At 57.5% G+C, this 20,118-nt stretch overlaps 1 protein-coding gene across 2 annotated transcripts in view; it reads right to left on the bottom strand.

Annotated features, from left to right (window-relative positions):
- Positions 1 to 12,669, bottom strand: part of MGAT3 (beta-1,4-mannosyl-glycoprotein 4-beta-N-acetylglucosaminyltransferase) — a 30,457-nt gene extending 17,788 nt beyond the window's left edge. The window contains exon 1 of one of the 2 annotated variants that reach the window (XM_059934863.1): positions 12,554 to 12,669. The gene's annotated coding sequence lies outside the window, so the exon portion shown is untranslated. Of the gene's footprint in view, positions 1 to 1,383; positions 1,400 to 12,553 lie in introns of those variants that run through there. The other variant, XM_059934864.1, reaches the window with a different exon arrangement.
- Between the last annotated feature and the right edge of the window lie 7,449 nt (positions 12,670 to 20,118).

Genomic DNA, 20,118 nt, shown 5'->3' with positions numbered 1-20,118 from the left:
TCAGCCCCACCCAGTAGGGTGGCTGGAGGCCCGAGTGAGGAGAGTTGAGAGGACGCCCCCATGTAGGGGGACGTCCCAAGGGCCCAGGGGCTGGGTCACCTCTGCAGGGAGAGGGCTGGGAGAGGCGGGGCGGCGTGCGGTGCCGGAAGGGAGAGAAAGGAGGAAGAGAGAGGAGGTCAGGGTCCAGCCAAGGCGGAGCCAAGGCAGCAGGAGGCAGCAATGATGACTCGGGCAGACTATTAATCACTAATAGAGCTTCTGATTGAAGGACTGAGAAGAACCCGGCTTCCTCCAGTTCATGACAGTAACACGCTGCAAGTCCTTCAACGAATGTGGACGGAGCCCCGCCCCACGCAGGCGTATTGCTCACATCCTTACGGAGCCCACTGAGGCCAGTGGGGAGGAAACCCCCCCAGAGACCCCTGCACCCCGGGCTTGCAGCTCCTGGCCCACCTCCGAGCCACTCGGCCTTCCAGACCCAAATGACCCGCCCTGGCCCGTCAGGAAGAGAGGGCGGCCAGAGCAGACCAGTCCAGGGGCCGAGACCAGCCCTGCCCTGCCTCAGTCTCCACATCTGTGGAATGAAAATCAGAACACCCACACCTCCCAGACTCACAGTGAGGAAAAAACAAGGCCAGTCAGGCCGGGGCTGAGCACTTTCTGCCTCTACAAGAACTCATTTCGGGATCCGGCACGATGTGAGATGCCCTCATCCCCATCTCTCAGGAGACAGAGCACTCAGTGACAGAGCAATGGGGCAGCAGCTCCCTGGAATCCAAACTCCAGGGGAACTGTACTCAAATCCGGCCCCTGCGCCTTCTCGACCCCCTGTGTGATCCTGGGCAGGTCACTCAATATCCCTGGACCTCGGAGTCCCCGTCTACAATGTGGGATCATCCCAGCCCCTCACCTCATGAGAATTAAACGGGGTAACACCCAAAGCTCCTTGACAGAGACCAGTCCTCTGATCTCCTAGGCTGAGGTTCATGCCGGCTCTCACACAGCCTCACCACGTGCCTGGGTGGTCTGGCTGGGGTGTTGCTAGGCCTGTTGGCACCTCCCTCCAAAATGCCTCTACTCCTCCTCCTCACTGGCTCCCCTTGCCTTTATTTATTTTCCATCTTGAAATTCTTAATTTTTGAACAAGGGGCCCTGCATTTTCATTTGGCACTGAGCCCCGCAAATTCTGTCACTGCAAATCCCCACCAGGCCACACCCCTCTGCTCAAACCCCTCATCACACTCAGAATAAAATCCAAACTCCTTTCTGCACCCACAGGCCCTGGCCATCAGGTCCCTGCATCTTTGCTGACCTCGCCTCCTTTGTCCACTTGACTCCAGCCACAGTCCCTGCCTTCCCGTCCCTTCCACACCCCAGGCTCACCTGTCTCAGGGTCCTCGCACTGGCTGTTCCCTCCGCCTGGAATGCCCTTCCCTCAGATCTCCACATGCCAGCCGCCTGCTCAGAGGGGCCTTCCTGCCCAGCCAGCTAAAGGGGCCGTCCCCTCCCGGGTCATCTGCTCCACAACACTCCTCACCGCGGAAGCTATCTGTCTCCTTGTTTATGTGTTAGTGGTCTGTCTCCCCCACCCACACCCTGCTCGCTTGGAATGTCAACAACATGAGAGCAGGGTCACCATGGGCCCCAGTCATCGGTCACAGCTCCCCACCCCCTAGGACAAAGCCTGTCCATAAACAGCTGTTGAATGAGGATGGAACTCATATGAGAAGTGATGCTAGACCCCTGGTGGCAAGTATCATCTGGTTTGGGGGTGCCTGAGGCAGCAGGCCCGCCACTGCACACCCACACCTAGCAGGCCTCCCTCCACTGCTCCAGAGAAAGCCCCCCCAGCCCTGCTGAGATCAGCGCCGTCCTGCCCAGGCAGCCGCGGCTGTGCCAGCCCCTCCCGCCAGGCTCGCCCATCCTCCAGGGACAATGTACAAAGGGCCACTTCAGTTCGGAGCCTCAGCTCCATCTCCAGCCCAGCAGGCCTGAGTGTGGGGGAAGGGAGGGGAGGGCACACCCCACCCCTCTTCTGTCCTCGTGGAGCTTTCTCTAGCACAGGCAGGATGCAGGGTGGGTGACAGAATCAAGCGATAGCTGGAGAGACTCTGTCCCATGTGCTGCACCCTGGGGGGCGGGGGTAGGTGAGTGCCCACGTGGGGGGCGGAGCGGTGCCCATGCCCAGGGTGGAGGCAGAGGTTGGCCCCCGTGTTCCTAGGCAGTAGGAGTGGAAGGACTCCCACGGGCACCTCCCCATGTGTACAGGGCGGCAGGTGGTGGGTACACCTGTGCATGCGGGAGGCCCGAGTGCCGGCTGGGTAAGGGAGAGAGAGGAGCAGGGCCAGTGGGGTCTGGGCCAGGCTGCAGGGAGGGTGGGGACCTGGGCTTTACAGTCGGTTCCCATCATGCCTGGGACCCTCCACTGCAAGACGGGGCGTAAGGGACTACCCTGGTGGCGCAGTGGTTAAGAATCCGCCTGCCAATGCAGGGGACACGGGTTCAAGCCCTGGTCTGGGAAGATCCCACATGCCGCAGAGCAACCTAGCCCATAAGCCACAACTACTGAGCCTGCGTGCCACAACTATGAAGCCGGCACGCCTAGAGCCCGTGCTCCACAACAAGAGAAGCCACCGCAATGAGAAGCCCGTGCACTGCAATGAAGAGTAGCCCCCGCTCACCGCAAACAGAGAAAGCCCGCGCGCAGCAACGAAGACCCAACGCGGCCAAAAATCAATCAATCAATCAATATTTAAAAAAAAAAAAATAGACAGGGCGCAAAGAACTTGCTCAAACAGTTGTTCCAACAACCTGAGCTGATAACCTGTGACCTGAGCCTGGCACCCAGGATGCTTGTACAGCTTCGGGCATTACCAACTTTCCTCCTTCTGGAACCCGTCAGGGATGTAACCGTCCACCCAGCCGCCCACGCCAGGAACCCAGGAACCTCCCTAAATCCTCCCTCACTGACCCTGCACGACTAGGCCTGTCTATTCCATGCCCTGATACCTCTCAAGTCCCACCCTTTTCCCTGTGCCACTGTTCCACACTGGTTGTGCCACCACCAATGCTCACCTGCACAACAGGAGTGGCCTTCCCAAGGGGGCTCCCAGCCAGGTGCCTGTAAGCCAAGCAAAAGCCCCATCTGACGCTGCCCCTCCTAGCTTGGAACCAGTGTCCTCAGGTTAAAGTCCAGATCTTCCAGGAGGCTCGATGTTTCTGTGTAATCTTACACTCCCCCTCCCCATGCCGGTCTGGAGAGGGTTCAGCTGAACTGGACTTCCTCCGGGTCTCCCTGACCCCAGGCTATGGAAAGAGCCGAGCTGTTTCAACCCTGGCCTGCCCCCCACTCCCCTGGTCCCCAGCTCCAGCACAGCGCCTGACACAGAGGTTTGCTGAATGAATGAAAGACCTTCCTCCCAAATCCACACACCTGCACTTTTCAGTCAATACCGCCGGGCTCTCAGGCCTGGTCTGGGGCTTGGAAAAGTGCCTGCGGGTCCTAGTCCTGCCTGCCATGTGACCTCGGGCTCAGCACGCCCCAGTGAAGCGGCTCATCTGCGTGAATTCTCAGGGTCCCTTCCAATGGGCTGGTGGTGAAGGGAATGGTTCCATCCTCAGAATGCTCAGCAACATGACGGCTGATGGCTGGGAGGCAGTACAGGAAGGAAGAAGGTGGAAAATGAAGCAACGGCTTCGAGCAGGTGAGGATCCTCCCCACCATGGCTCACCGCTGCGTGCTCAGTGCCCAGAGCCAGGCCTGGCCTCAAGCAGCCGCTGCTGAATGAAGAAATGGGCTTGAACCCTGGCTCTGCCACCCATAGCTCTGTGGCCCCGCCACCCATAGCTCTGTGGCCCCAAGCAAAAGTCCTACCCTCTCCAGGCCTGTCTGCTGAGCCATTAAAGGGAGGCTGGTAACACCACCTGCAGGGTCCTCGGAGGGATGTGGGGCTGCACCTGGCCCAGAGCCTGTGGCTCCTGCAACCTGGGAACCTGAGCACCACAATTAGCTTCCTGCTGGGAGCGGTTCTGGCGGAGCAGGTGCGCAGCTGGTTGGCTCTGCGGCTCTGGGCACCCAGTGAGCCTCCTGGAGGCTGAACAATGAGCCTTTTCTCTTTTCCCTTCCCGATTACTCTCTGTCCGCCCCTGCCTGCGAGGGGCCATAGCTTCCTTGGGTCGGTCCCCACCAGGGACTCTCAGTAAGCCCTCACCAGATGGCAGGGGACATCACCCAGGGCTGCAGGCACCGGGCCCCGTTCCTTAATTTCATGGAAGCCACCAATCTGTTCTTGCTCCTTTAATTACTTAGTCCTTCCGACCTGCTGGATCCAGAGAGCATTCTGGAACAGGCCTGCAAGTGCTCAAACTTCCCACTGACGGTGGGGCAGGAGAGAGGGAATGAAACAGCAGTGACAGAAGCATCACCACAGGTGAGAAGGTCATTCCGGGGGTCAGGTGGCTTGGGTCCCGGTCTCAGCAACTCTGCTAACCTCCCGGGAGACCCTGGGCGCCCAGAGCAGCGCCCCCTTCCCAGGTGATGCGCTTCATCTCAGCTCATCTTCGCGAGCCCACTTCACAGATGGGGACCGGGGCTTAGAGAGGGGACGTGCCTTGTCCAAGGTCAGGTGCCAGCAGGCCATGGGAAGGGCCTGGCTCAGCAGAGACCACGTGCGTGCCCACTGCTGCTCACCAAGGTGCAGGACCGCCCCATCCTCTCTGGACCTCAGTTTCCCACTGACCCCTGGGGGCACGGACTTGACCTTCCAGCTCTGACTGATATCAGTGTTCCGCGTTCCAGAAGGCCGCATTCTAGGTTTGCTGCTCCATTTCCCCCCTCCAAGTTCCATAATCCAGTTTCTCTGCTCTGAATTGACGGGTTCTACTTCTAGGTGCTGTGTTCTGGGGTCTGGTCCCGAGGCTCTCCTCTCATGGAAAGTTCTGCAGCCCGGGCTCTCCAGCCAACATGCTACTTCTTCAGGGCACTGTACTCTCCTCCCTGCACTGGGAGCGGGGCTCACAGCCCACAGCTCCGTGTTCCAGCCCCATCAGCCTTCAGGAGCACTTCAGAGCAGCGAAACCAGCAAGGAGGGTCAGCTTGGGGTCCCAGGGCCATTGGGGGATTGCAGAGCACACCCACAGCTGGGCAGGAATGCCCCTCCTCACCCTTCTCCCCATCCCTCCAGGATGCCATCCTGCCCACCCCCACCCCTGCTGGCCACCGTCCCCACCAGTCTGCACTGGGATGACCCGACAAGATGGGCACTTCCCAAGAGCAAAGACCTTGGGACACTCATCTTCAGGGTCAAGGCCTGGCACCCCCTTGTGGGCACTCAATAAACGCTTGCTGAATGAATTAGCTAGGCATGCTCAAGACTGGCAAGGTTACACATGGGCACAGCCTAAGGGACACACATTCATACGACGGAGGTGCTCCTGCTGTGTGCATGCGCTGGTGACGCACAAAAAAAAAAAAAAAAAGTGTGCACAAAAACAAACACGCTCACACCCTGCAGTCGGCAGATCTGTGCCCTGGCACCTAGCCCAGCCGCTGGCACAGAGTAGGCACCTGGTGATTAAGTGCTGAATGAATGAATGAGTGCTTTGTACCAGGGACAGAGTCAGGGGCCATGGGGGAGACAGAGATTGAGTCCCCACCCGGACTCAGGGCTGAGCTGTGATTAGGAATACTATTACCACAGGGGAGAACTTGACCACATTGCAGGACTGCAGAAAGGTACTTCGAGGCAGGAGTCCGTCAGGAAGGCAGTCAACAGCGGTGCACACCCACTGGGCACAGGGGTGCGGGGGTAAAGCCAACAGCTCTGGGGTCACCCCTGGCTGGAAGGGGCAGGAATGGCTTCCTGAGTGGGTGGCAGCACCTGGGGTGGAGTGGGTTGGCTTTCCAGGTGGAGGGTCCAGCACAGCTACGGCCCCAAGGCTGGAACGTGGGGTACATGGGAGAAGAGGAGCGAAGGCCGGACCGGCGCCATAGGAAGTCAGAGGTTGGGATGGAATTCTCGGGGCGCTGCATCCCAGTAGCCCCAGGCCTGGACTCTCACTGACCCAATTTCCAGGAATGAGAGAGACGCAAGCTGTTTGCCACGGGTGCATCTGTTCTGGGGGATGTGCCTGGGACGGGCCAACTCCCACCCTGAGACCCCACAGCCAGTCCCCCTGGAGGCCGCCCACAAGCAGTGACCCCAGAATCCAAAAAATGGGGAGGTGGCTGTTCTCACGGCACCTTTTCTTTCATTTTATTTTTAAATTAATTAATTTATTTATTTTTGGTTGCATTGGGTCTTCATTGCTGTGCGCGGGCTTTCTCTAGTTGCGGCGAGCGAGGACTACTCTTTGTTGCGGTGCGCAGGCTTCTCATTGCGGTGGCTTCTCTCGTTGCAGAGCATGGGCTCTAGGTGCATGGGCTTCAGTAGTTGTGGCACGTGGGCTCAGTAGTTGTGGCGCACAGGCTCTAGAGTGCAGGCTCAGTAGTTGTGGCGCACAGGCTTAGTTGCTCCGCGGCATGTGGGATCTTCCCGGACCAGGGCTCGAACCCGTGTCCCCTGCATTGGCAGGCGGATTCTTAACCACTGCACCATCAGGGAAGCCCACGGCACCTTTTCTTACCTCTCTCCTTTAGAATATTACTTCATCTTTCTGGTTATAAAGGTTTCTCATACATTTTAGGGAATCTGGACATCACGGCGAAAGAAACAGGATGATACCACCCACCATCCCGCCACCCCCTGGGCTAACATTTTGGCTTAAGTTCTTACGGAGTTTTTTCCTGCGCACCTTTTTGCTGGAATGAGCTATTGACATGGATTTCCTGCCAGCTTTGGGGCAACACACATTTTTCCTAAGGAGCTTTGTCTCCCACGCCGGAGGACCAGAGGGCAGACCTGAGCCCTGGGGACGCTGCTCTCCTCGACTCCTTCTCATCCACCCCCTAACCTGGACCCCACTGAGAAACACCCCAGCTTGGGACAGGAAAGGGGGTGGGGTGCAGCCCCACAGTCCCAGGCTCTCCTCCTACAGACCACAAAGGTCTGGGTCAGTGCCAAGCACCCCGGGATCCCATCTTCCCTCTGGGAAATGAGCCGGTCCAGCTCCCCGGTGGCCCCAAGCTCCCCAGTCTGGCCCCCTCTCTGGACTGAGGTGACAGTCACCGAGTGGGCTGCACTTTGCAGTTGCCTTCAGGAGCTGCGCCGGGAGGCCCCTTGGTCTTTCCCAGAATCCCCTCCCTTTGCCACCCAGACACAAGGAACAGCAAAGCAACCCCACTGCTGGCCCTAGTGAGCTGCACCCGAGTCCCCTGACCCAGTCCTCTCTGTTCACTCCACTGGCATCCCTGCCAGACCCTCAATAGACCTGTCCTGCACAAGGTTCTCATCCCATGGGGACGGACAGACAGAAATCCCCGGCGAGGAGGATCAGCCTTGCCTTTGGGGTAGGGGTACGGCGTGGCTTCCTGAAGGAGTCTTAAAGGATGAGTCAGGAGAGGAGGGGAAGGGCATTCTGGACAGAGGGACAGCAGCAGAAAAGGCTTGAGAGGAAAGGTGGAACCTGGATTTCTAGTCTGGCTGGGGGAGCTGGTGCATTGCCCCTGAGGTATGGAAATGAAATCATGCAAGAGAGCACCAGCATCTCGTTCCCATTTGTGCCATAAATATGAGTTACGACCATTAACATTCACAGTCCTGGGCGATGGGTCGAGAAGGCACCTTCTCAATCTTTCACCTAAACCAGCCAATCTGCCTTGTTTCCGGAAGTGGCCCTCACCTTCCACTCTCAAAATTACCATTCAACAAGTACTAAAGAAATACCTCTCGGGCTTCCCTGGTGGCACAGTGGTTAAGAATCTGCCTGCCAATGCAGGGGACACGGGTTCAAGCCCTGGTCCGGGAAGTTCCCACATGCCGCGGAGCAACGAAGCCCGTGCGCCACAACTACTGAGCCTGCGCTCTAGAGCCCACGAGCCACAACTACGGAAGCCCACGCGCCTAGAGCCTGTGCTCCGCAACAAGAGAAGCCAGCGCAATGAGAAGCCCGTGCACCGCAACGAAGAGTGGCCCCCGCTCGCCGCAACTAGAGAAAGCATGCACGCAGCAACGAAGACCCAACGCAGCCAAAAATAAATAAATAAAATTAATTAATTAATTAAAAAAAAAAAAACTTCTCGAGTGCCTCCTCTGTGTGAGGCATGGTGCCAGCCCCCAGAGAGTGCCTGTGTGCCCAGTCCAGGAACGATTCCCCCACCTTAATGGGCAGCTCTCCCTGGTCCCCCTTCCCTGGCCACCACGGTTCACCCAGACTGTGTGCTGGTCCCCAGTAACAAGAGGAGAGTGGTGAGGAGGGATTTGTCCAAAGTACTAAGCAAGCTCTGGGGTGTCCACAGCCAGCCCAGGACCTGTTCCCTGGAGGAAGCGGCAGTAGCAGGTGCTGGGATAAAAGCAATGGGCGGGAGGAGGGGAGGAGTGGGCGGGGGGCGTGGCACAGTGTGTGCAGAGCTGGGTCGAGGCTGGGGATGGAGCAGAGGCCGAGAACACAGGAGGGGGCTGAGTCATAGGGATCTGGGTCCCAGAGGGCGGGGGTCTCATCCTGGAATTCATGGGGCTAAGCAGTGGTTCTTGGAGTCCACAGACCTCTGAATCCCCAGGGGATTCAAATCTGGGTTTCCAGCCCTCCCTCCCATGGTGTGATTCTGACTCAGCAGGGCAGGGTGAGGCCTGGGAAATCCGTACTTTCCCCAAGCTGCCCAGGTGAGGCTGAGCAGGCCTTCCTGAGGCAGGGTCCCAGGACTATGGGAAGGAAGGAAGTAGCACCAGGGCCCTGAAGAGGGTGGCCTGGAGGCCAGGACACGGGTGAGGCAGCTGTCTCAGGCATCCAAGCCTCAGAGAGCAGTCACCTCTGGGTGATTGAGGGGGCCTAGACAGGCAGCCCCATCAAGCTTTGGGGTCCTACAGGCTGGATATAATCCCAGCCCTGCTACTTCCCGTCCCTGGGCCCCAGGCCCCCTCAAACTGCCAAATGGGATAATAATATTGATAGTACCTACCTCGAGGGAAGTTAGAGGCACCTCTAGGATAATGCAGACAAAGTGCTTTGGCCCAGAGCCCAACACATAGTAAGTGCTCGATAAATAGCAGCAAATTATTATGACTGGAAAGTCCTCCATCATGGGTCTCTCAACCGGAATCTCAGAGACTGCCTCTGGCCACCCTTCCTCCACCAGACGCTGTCTGGCCTGTTCCTTCTGGGAAGTTCCTGGCCTGCCTAGAGAGGTAGCCAGAGGCTGGGCCCTCAGGAGGCCCCAGTGTCCACACAGACTCCTACCTTCTGTCCTGGCCTTCATCCTGCACCCCACCCCACCCCCGGGAGTCCCACTTCAGTGGGAACCAAAGTCTTAGCCAAATAAGCTCTAAATTCATAAAACAACAGAGTAATTAGGTGTGTGAATGATTCCTATTGTTCCAGTTTTATTTTTACGGAAAAGATGAAAATAAGTGAGCCAACAGGGGAATTTCAGCAGTGCGAGGAAAAGTATTTGGGGACTCTGTTAACTTCTTGGATTATGGGCAAAACCTCGGGCCCCCTTGTCAGCCCATTCTAGACCACAGGACCCTGGGCCACTACCCTTCCACCCCCCACCCCCCAGGCCCGCTTCCAGCCCTTGGGACGTTCCCACCCGCTCCTGAAGCCTCTCTTTCCCCTTCTGGAAGATGGGGACAAGCAAGGTCCCTGTGACCATTCTGCTGCAAGTGAGGCTGCCCTCTGGAGGGTCAGTGTTCTCCATCAGGGATGGAGAAGGGGGAAGAATGGGTGGAAGGAAGAGCAGGGCCGTTCCCCTGGGCTGAGAATCATTTACACCCCAGCTCATTCGAGACCCAGTTGCCAGCATACCACTGCCCCCTGCTCAAGCAATGGGTACAGAAAGGCAGGCTCTGGCCCATGGGGACTCACAGACAGAGGGGAAGACAACACGGAAGTGGACAACACATCTACCGGGGCAGGCTGTGTAGTCTCTGAGGAAGCAGGGGCGAAGAGGGAGACACATTCAGGAAGGGGGGCAGCGAATGCCCAATAGAAATTGAACCAGGCTGTTCAAATAGCAATAATGTGCATCATCCCCATTTTAGAGACAAGGAAACTGAGGCACAGGGAGGCAGAGTCACTAGTACACTGTCACACAGTAAGAAGTGACAGGATCGGGATTCGAACCTGGGCCACTGGATCTGGAATCCTTGCTTTTTAACTTCTGCACTTGGCTGCCTCATGGCACAATTATTGAGACTCTCCCCCTACCCCCAAGCAGCCAGCACAGAGCTAGGCAGACCATGGGTGCCCAGGGATATCTGCTGGCCAACTAGATTCCAATCTCCGGGGGGCAAGGCCTGTGTCCTCTCCACCTGGCTGCCCGGCACAGTGCCCCTCACAGGAGGACATCATGTTTGTTGGTCAGAATATCTGAAGAAACTTCTGGAAGGGAGCCCTGGTCCCCATGTGGTAGACTAGAGCTAGCTGGGAGTGGGGTGCACCATGCGGTATGGGGAACAAAGAGGCTTTGGCCTTGGGGAGCAGAGCAGAGCCCCCTGATGGGCATGGCTGGGGGCCAGAAGGTGGTGGGTGCCCACGAGGGCAAGAGGAGGCTGTCTGTGCAGACCCCCCTGCCCCCGGTCACTCCTCACCGCTCCTCCTAGAAGGAGGACACGGACACACAGCTCCCCCAGGCCTCGGCTACCTCCGAGTCACATCCAGCCCTCACGGGATCCTCACCACCACCCATGAAGTGGACGTGGCCCGCCAGCTGGTATCCATGTCCCTGTTTTACAGGTAAAAGTACGGATGCAGCAGCCAGCGCTTCCCGAGTGCTTCTCAGGTGCGGCATGCAGCATCTCATGCAGTCCTCGCCACAACTCTGTGGAGGATTCTCCCCACGTGACAGATGTGGAAACTGAGGTTCTGAAAGCTGCCCAGCCTGAGGTGGTCCAACTTCCACAGTAAAAGGGATCACCAGTGTGGGTCAAGCAGCCCTGACCACATCAAGGGCACTGGGCAGACCCTCAGAAGGGGGGCAGCTGAGCCAGACGGCGCCATCCCAGTCAAGTCAGCCCCTCACTGTGCTGTCCTCGTGCCAGCTCCCTGGTGTGACCCGCCATCTCGCCTCCACCTGGCCCTCCTTCCCTCCAGCCTTGGCTCCCCTCTCTTCATCTGGCTTCTGATTTTGGCCCGCCGCAGTGCTTGACCATCCCCCCACCTCCATCTCTCAGCACATACTCACATCTCTGAGCCTTTGCTCATGCCATCCCTCCTCCCAGAATGCCCTTCCCACTTTCTCCATCAAGCAAACCCTTCCAGCTTCCTTTTATGTTTCCCAGCAAGTTCTCTCTCCCCCTTGGGCTGGCAGCCCCTTTTTCAAACTTTCCTAGGACCTTGTGCCTATCTCTTTAGCACTGATAAGCCCACACAATTGCCAGCTCCTCCAGGTAGGGGGTGGGGAGGCACTTGTCTTGCTCTTCCCTCCATCCTCAGGCCTGGCCCGTTGCCTGGATTTTTAGTAACTGCCCAGGAGGTGACACAACAGCGCCCGCAACTCCCCCATCAAGGAAGGTCTGGCCTGGTGGCCCAGGAGTGAAGAGGAGTGCTCTGGGGTGGAGAGTGCCTGTGCTGGGGGACCCTGGAGAGAGCTCATCGGGGTAGTGTCCCTGCCCACGCCCCTTCTAGGAAGTCTTCTAGAGCCTAGACAGTCACCCGACCTCAGGTCACCAGGGTTGGCTGAGACCCATCTCTGCCTCTCTGGCACCCCAGCTCAGGCACCCCCCCCCCAATATAACCCAGGTGCACTCCCCTCCCCTCCCCGGTTCCAGAACTCACTATTTGCAGATATTTATAGCGCCCTCCCCCAGCCTGGTTGCCTCCCCCGCCCTGGGCAGTGCAGTGGAAAGAGCGGGAGCCCCCTCACCAGGAAGGGTTGGGGTTCTTCCCCCACTCCCCTCTGCCTGGTCCCGGCCTCCGCACCCGCCCAGCACCCAGACAGCGCCTGGGCCCCTGCCGCCGCCGCCGCCGCCGCCGCCGCCGCCGCCGCCGCAACCTGGGGTGGGGGGAGGTGGATGGGGGAAGGCGGGCGCTGAGGCCTCCCACCCCCAGTCCCGCGCCGCGCGGGAGGTTTGTCGGGGGCGCAGCGCACAAAGCCTGGCTCAAGCCCCGAGGCTCGGGGACGCCCCCAGCCCAGGCCGGGGGTGGGGGGGTCGAGGGGATGAGGCTTTGCCCTCCGGGGCCACGGAAAGCTCCACTGAGCAGCCGGGTTGGGGGAGGGGGCGCCAGAACTGAGAAGCCGCCTCTGCATCCGCCCCTCATGTCGGCCCCCCAGCGTAGTGCTCCCGCCCCCGCCCCCGCCCCCGCCCCCAAAGGTCACGCTCAGGGAGAGGGTCTGTGGGAGCTGTGACTGGGGGCGCAGCGAGCGCGGAGGAGGAGGCGCGGAGATGGAGGCGGAGGGCCGGAGTGCAGGGATGGAGGGGCTGCGGCTCGGGCCCCCAGGACGCCAGGGTCAACTCACCCATCGCCCGCCGGGTCTCAGCAGCGGCGGCATCAGCGGCGGCGGCGGCTCCGCGGCCCCCGGGGCCCCCGGCGGGGAGATGCTGGCGTCCGCCGCAACCTCTCGCCCCATCCCGGGCTCCGGCGGCGGCGGCGGCTGCGGCGGGCGCCCGGCATCGCAGGCGGCGCGGCCCCGGCCCGGCCCCGATCCCCGCCCCCACCTCCACCCCGTCCCGCGGGCCAGGCGCGGCCGCCTGCCTGCACCACGGGGCCGCGGCGGGGGCCCGACGAGCAGACCGGCGCCGGGGAGGGCCCCACGGGAGGCGCGCGGGGGGTGCGGAGCCGAGGCCCGAGCGCTGAGCGCAGAGGTGCCGCTCCCTCCGGGCTCGGGCGGCTCCGGCCCCCGCCCCGCCCCCACCGGCGCCCCCTCCCCTCCGCCGCCAGCCGGGCTCCGCTCGTAGCCGCGGGACTGGGGTGCCTCGGACCGCAGTCTCGGGCCGCCGCCGCTCCGCGCCTCCCGCGCGTGCGATCAAATTGTGTGTGTGTGCGCGCGCGCGCGCGCGCGCCCCTGCCTATGACCGTGCGTGCGCCGGCCCACGGCCCGGTGCGTCCTGTGCGGTTGTGTGTGTGCGATGGGAGGCGGAGTGGGTCGGAGAGTATGTGTGTCTGGCATGTGCATGCGTCTGCGTGTCCGGTTCTGCGTGCGCCTGGATGCGTGTGTCTGTTTGGCAGTGTGAATGGGTCTGTGTGACCTGCAGCGTGTACCCGGGTCTGTTCTCGTGTGTGCATGGGCGTGGATCCCGGGCGCTGTGCCTGTGTGTACCTGGATCGTGATTGTGTGCACACATCTCTGACCGTGTGCAGAGAGGCCTCTAGGTCTTGTATTGTGTGCGTGCCTGGCCCTGGGCATCTGTGATGATGTATATACGCATTTGTGACCGTGGGCAGAGGCCTGGTTTTGTACTGTGGTGCGCGCATAGCGCTGGGCCTGTTACTGCGTCTACACAGGTCTGTGTGTCGGTAAAGATCCCCGATGTACACTGGCCTGTGGGCCTTGGGCCTTGGCTCACTTGTATCCTTCTAACCCCCTCCATCCATGCATATGACCAACACAACTGTGTGCTCCCTCTCCCCCAGGCATGGCCCACTGACTCCGGGCGGAAACTTCCCCTCCCGCCGCAGCGGGCACTCAAAGCCCACTGGCCCTGCCCACTGCTTGGGCGTCCTCTCCTGCTACACGGCCAGCATTAGTTCTCCAAGCGCCCACCATTGCACACCTTGGCTCCTCGTGCTCTTGCTCCAGGCTCGAGGTGCCCGCCATGTGCTTCCTGCCCTTCCAGGGCGGTGGGCTTCAAGCTTCCGCTCTGGGGGGCCCGTTGAGCAATCACTTCCACCCGCATGTGCAAGGCATCTTGGGTATGCAGCAGCACCACTGCAGACCATCGGCAAAGGAGAGCGGGGCAGGGCAGGGAGATGCCTCAAGGCTAGGTCCCAGCAAATGTTCCCAAGGGCAGTCCCACGGACCTCTGGAGCCATCTCCTGCTGGTCTTCCTACTCCAGGTGCTCCGGGCCCACCTTTATCCATTCTTGCTAAGCAGCCAGGGTGACCCTTCTTCAACATTCATTTGAGCAGGTCACTTTCCTCCCTGAACCCCAAATGGCTCCCACTTGCTCTCAGCTTAAGCTCAGTTCTTGGGCAGGGAAGAAGGAGGCCCTGGTGACCTGGACCCATCCGGTTTTTCAGCATCACCCCGTACTGTTCATCTCTGCCTGAAAGTTCCCTCTAAGCCGAAGATGAGCAAACTATTGTCTGTAAGAGCCAGATAGTAAATATTTTCGGCTTTGCTGCTCATAGGGTCTCTGTCTCAACTACTCAACTCTGCCATTGTAGCATAAAGTCAACCATAGATATTGTGTAAAGGAATGAGCATGGCTGTGTTCCAATAAAACTTTATTTATGACCACTCAAAGTAAACCATTATTCTTCTTTTGATTTTTTTCCCCAACCACTTGAAAATGTAAAAACCATTCCTAGCTGGCACTGCTCTAGGTACATATATCCCTGAGCCCTATGTATCACCCATGACTCACCTGCTTCAGGTACTCTGTCACTCCCCCCAAATCCCATCGATTCTACCCTGAAAATGTCAGCCTCCTCTTCTCCCCCACCTGCCTCTCTAGCAGACTCTCTGCCCTTGTCTCTCCTCCCCCACGGAATCCTCACTACTGCTCACACACACTCACCTCCACCTCGCCATGCCCCTCCCTGTGCCTCTGCCTGGGGATTCCTGCCACCTGGAAAGGGTGCTCTCAGAGACACTTTCCTTGCCCCCCACGTCCCCAGGAGAATCTCCTCCCACGGCCTCCTGCAGTAGCTTGGGCATCCCTCGGCCCAGAAGTGGAGCACTGTTTCAGGTCTGGCTTCCCCAGCAGACTTGTTCTGGGCATCTAAGAAACCTGGACACAGGCCCAGCACCAAGCTGGGCACAAAATATCATATCCCTCAGTCTTCACAGCTTCCAGCAAAGGGGAGGAGGTGAAGTGACATGCCCTGGGCTCGAGTTCAAGTTTGTGGGGCTTTCTCAGTCTTCACTCTCTTTGCCAGGATGCTCATGGTGGGTGGTCTGTAGCATTCATCTGTCACGTCGTGTGTGCTCTTTCTGGCCCTGACAAGCTCTGGCTCCCCCCTAGACTACGAGCCCCGCAGGTCCAGATCAAGGCCTGAGCCACAAGTACGCCTTTTTGTCCTTTGAAATTTTTTAATTGACTTGAGCGAAGAGAGAATAACTGCACACAGTGCAAATTTGAAAATTATTGAAGGGTGGCAGGTGGAAAGCACGCTTCTCTCTATGTAAGGATTTTACCCTTATGACATTTTTTGTGATGCAGCTCGTTTGATGTGAAGCCATTTTGTTGTGACCTAAAAACCAATCCATTCCACTTATAGCCTGACTCCCTTTTGGTTTTTTTAGTAAGGTGCAAAATTGATGTGGTCACCTGTCGTTGAGCCCCCAGGCCCTGCCCGTGGAGCCGAGTGAGAGGTAAGGCTTGTGGGCAGGTCACTTTGCACGGTGGTAACTGGGTTCAGGAACCAGAGACATTTGGCTTCAGTCTGGGTTTTTGTGCAAATGACTTAATCCTCAGTTCCCTTGTCTATAAAATGGGGATAAGGAAGCCTCCCTCATAAGGCTGCTCAGAGGGTGAAATGGGTCCCTGTACATGAGGCCCTCCTCGGGGCCTGCCATCCAGTCTATCTTAGCTTCAGGGCTGCCGTCTCCTGAGCCCTGAGTACAGGGCTTGGCATGCAGGAGGCACTCAATCAATATTTGCAGAGAAAAAAAAAAAAAAATGAGTTCATGCTGTGTGCATATTGCTTGTCATTAAAAAAAACAGTGATTGGCCATTTTGACCTGTCTGAAAATGGCCACTTGGGAAAGCTGTGTCCCCAGCGTCCTGCTTCAGGGGACCATACCCTGCATCCCTCACTGGGGCACCTCCACTCACATGCGGGTGCTTTTAGGCCCATGGACTGGAAAGGGACCTAAAGGCAGGCACCCCCCAGGGAGGGCAGTTGTGTGGAGGAACAAGAGTGGGATTGGCCTGCCCTGCCCGGAGCTGGCTGGGTCAGGGAGACTCTGGGGCCTGCTCAAGCATGCTGTGTCCTCTCCCCACTTGGGTCCTTGTTCTCCGGAACCTTCCAAATTCCCAAGCTTCTTGGGAGACCACAGGGGAGTCAGACTTGGTTGGGGCCACACCAAAGTCGGCCTCCATCTGCCCATTGTGTTGGGGACTGCACGTGGCAAATGCCTGCCACCCACCCCAACAGAGATGACAGGTGACTTGCCCAGTCACACACAACCTGCCTCTGGCAGAGCTGGGCACACCAGGCCCCACCTCTCCACCCTCCCTGTACAGGCCCTGCAGCGCCAGGAGCCCACCTCTGAGATAGCTGCCAGGAGGGAAACAACCCCCAGTTCTTTCCTCCCCAGTCTCTTCCCCTCCAGCTTTTATAGAGGGCTGGCCCCCAGTAGGTGCTCGACAGGGGGAGAAGCCAAGTATTGTCGTGATTAAGACCTGGGTTCTAGGGGCTTGCCTGGTGGCACAGTGGTTAAGAATCCACCTGCCAATGCAGGGGACATGGGTTTGAGCCCTGGTCCGGGAAGATCCCACATGCCACGGAGCAACTAAGCCCGTGCACCACAGCTACTGAGCCTGCACTCTAGAGCCCGCGAGCCACAACTACTGAGCCCACGTGCCACAACTACTGAAGCCGATGCTCCGCAACAAGAGAAGCCACCACAATGAGGAGCCCACACACGGCAACGAAGACCCAACACAGCCAAAAATAAATAAATAAATTTATTTTAAAAAAATCTTGTAATAACCTATAATGGAAAAGAATCTAAAAAAGTATATATATATATATATATATATATATGAATCACTTTGCTGTATACCTGAAACTAACACAACAGCACAACATTGTAAATCAACTATATTTCAATAAAATAAAAAATTTAAAAAAAAAGACCTGGGTTCTAATGCAGCTCCACTGCCTGTTCCAGTCATTTCACTGTGCTAAGCCTCTGTTTCCTCATCTGGAAAATGGGGATGATCCCTGCCCAGTCATCCCGTTGACATTAGTGGAACCTGCACGTCCCCATCCTCTCCCTTCCCCTCACTCACTTCCCGCCATGTCTCCACGCCATCAGAGGGATGTGGGGAGGCAGAGGTTCAGTAGGTGGTCCTCCCTCTCCACTCCTCCTCTGGGGCCAGGCTGCCTGACAAGGAGGCTGTGGGAGGCTGGAGCTGAGAGAGGCCCAGATACAAGATTAGCCACCCCAAGGCAGGTGTTGCCTTACAGATCTGCTGTCCCCTTTCACCCGGGACCTGTTTGGTTCTGGGAACAATCGCTAGGTCTGTTATTCCTTTTGGCAGCTGCTGCCTGACCTGTGGGAACTACATTCTCCCCTCCCTGGGTCATCTCACGCCTGGTCCTGGGTCTCCAGTTGAGGAGTCCCCTGACCTGTGATGAGGGCCAAGCACCTGCCCTGCCAAGGCTCCTTGGGGGCCAGGAGCACGGCAGCGCCACGGGCGGAGTGAGCTGGCTCAAAGCTTTGCCTTCGGGACTTCCCTGGCGGTCCAGTGGTTAGGACTCTGCGCTTTCACTGCCGAGGGCACCGTTTCCATCCCTGGTCAGGGAACTAAGATCCCGCATGCTGCCTGGTGGTGCGGCCAAAAATAAATAAATAAATAAAGCTTTGGCTTCTTCATCTGCAGAATGGACATGAGGCGACTGCCTGACAGCATGTGGGCTGGCAGCAGAAGGATTCCATAAATGTTAGTCCCCTTCCTTCCTCATCACCTGCCAGATGACGTCACCAAACTTGGCATCCTCTCCTGCCCTCCCCCACATGCTCTTCATTCATTCATTCATTCATTCATCCATTCCTTCATTACTGAGCCCCTCCCCAAAGCGCACAGCAAGCAGCCCTCTGAAAAGCTTGTAGTTTCTCCAACTTTTCTTATCTCTGTGCCTTGGCATATATTAGCCCTGCCCAGAGAGCCTTTCTGGAAAAACTCCTACTCATCCTTCAAGACCCAACCCACATATCCCCTACCCCTGAAGGCCACTCTGGTTCCCAGAGGCCTTGCTCATGCCCGATTTGGAGAGTTCCCCCCTCAAGGCCTTTGCTGCTACTGAGGGTCCATGGCTGTTACCGGATTCTCAAAGGGTGGGGGACCAAGCTGAGGGACTCCTGGGCTCGCCTGGCTTTTCAGAGGCCCCTCCCCCAATTCTTCAACTCTCCTCCCACAGTAGAGGATCCTGTGGGCTCCCAAATTGCCCTCTCCCCCGTCCATGGCTCTCACTGCATTCTTGCCGTGGCTTTCCCACTCGTGCTTCCGCTCCTGCCTCATAGAGCAGTCAGTGTGTTTCTGGAAAGCACAAGTCAGACCCCCTCCCTCCTCTGCTCAAATCCTGCTGTGGCTCCCATCTCACCCAGCGTGAGGTCAGAGTCCTTCAGGAGCCACAAGGGCCCGCCTGGTCTGAGCTGCTGCCCCGCTGCCCCGTTCCCCTCAGCGCTCCCTGAGCTCATCTACTTCCTTCGGGCTGGCTGTTCCCTCTTCTGGAATGCTCTTCCCCGGGTACCACAGGGCTCCTCCTCCCCCAAGTCTCGGTGCAAATGCGGGGACTCCCCGAGCACCCTGGTCGCTCTGCCTGCTCTTCTTTTTGTCTTAGCACTTTTGCTTTTTTTAAACATGTTTATTGGAGTATAATTGCTTTACAATGGTGTGTTAGTTTCTGCTTTATAACAAAGTGAATCAGCTATACATATACATATATCTCCATATCTCCTCCCTCTTGCGTCTCCCTCCCACCCTCCCTATCCCTCCCCTTTAGGTGGTCACAAAGCACCGAGCTGATCTCCCTGTGCTATGCGGCTGCTTCCCACTAGCTATCTATTTCACATTTGGTAGTGTATATATGTCCATGCCACTCTCTCACTTCGTCCCAGCTTACCCTTCCTCCTCCCCGTGTCCTCAAGTCCATTCTCTACGTCTGCGTCTTTATTCCTGTCCTGCCCCTAGGTTCATCGTACCATTTTTTTAGATTCCATATATATGTGTTAGCATACGGTATTTATTTTTCTCTTTCTGACTTACTTCACTTTGTATGACAGTCTCTAGGTCCATCCACCTCACTACAAATAACTCAATTTCGTTTCTTTATATGGCTGAGTAATATTCCGTTGTGTATATGTGCCACACCTTCTTTATCCATTCATCTGTTGATGGACACTTAGGTTGCTTCCACGTCCTGGCTATTGTAAATAGTGCTGCAATGAACATTGTGGTACATGACTCTTTTTGAATTATGGTTTTCTCAGGGTATATGCCCAGTAGTTCACCTCTGGCATACTAGGTAATTTTCTTTTTCTTTCTTTCTTTTTCTTTCTTTCTTTCTTTCTTTCTTTCTTTCTTTCTTTCTTTCTTTCTTTCTTTCTTTCTTTCTTCTTTCTTTCTTTCCTTCCTTCCTTCCTTCCTTCCTTTCCTGTGCTGCACGGCTTGCAAAATCTCAGTTCCCTGAACAGGGACTGAACCCAGGCCACGGCAGTGAAAGCCCAGAATCCTAAACACTAGGCCACCAGGGAACACCCCCTCCTATGTTTCTTGTTCTTTGCTTGTCTCCCCACTAAATATAACCCCCAGCAAGGCAGCGATCTTTGTCCTGACCCCGCTGTTGTCTCCCCAGTACCCACAAGCCTGGCGCGTAGCAGCCGCTCAGTAAGCTCTGTTCCGTAGGAAGGAAGCCTCGCCCCCATGTGGGTTTGGGGGACATCCCTCAGCTGTCAGTGTCTTCTGTGTGGGGCTTGAGGGCTGGTGGGAGCCTAGAGAGGGAAGTGTCAGCCTTCCGGTGGGAGCGGGGCGGGGGAGACCTTTGGATGGAAGAGTCCTCCCATCAGGGCCAGGGCCGCTGTGTGCTTGTAAACGGATGTGATCCAGGAAGCCAGTCGCTTTTTGTACCATGAACTGCACACTTAGTTGGGCCCCAGCAACCCCTCCTGGAAACTCGGGAGCCTGTTC

This window comes from Balaenoptera ricei, chromosome 10, assembly GCF_028023285.1.
Source record: "Balaenoptera ricei isolate mBalRic1 chromosome 10, mBalRic1.hap2, whole genome shotgun sequence".
In the NCBI taxonomy this organism is placed as follows: Eukaryota; Metazoa; Chordata; class Mammalia; order Artiodactyla; family Balaenopteridae; genus Balaenoptera; species Balaenoptera ricei.
The sequence above is the reverse complement of the archived record's forward strand: the minus strand, read 5'-3'. Positions and strand labels throughout refer to the sequence as shown.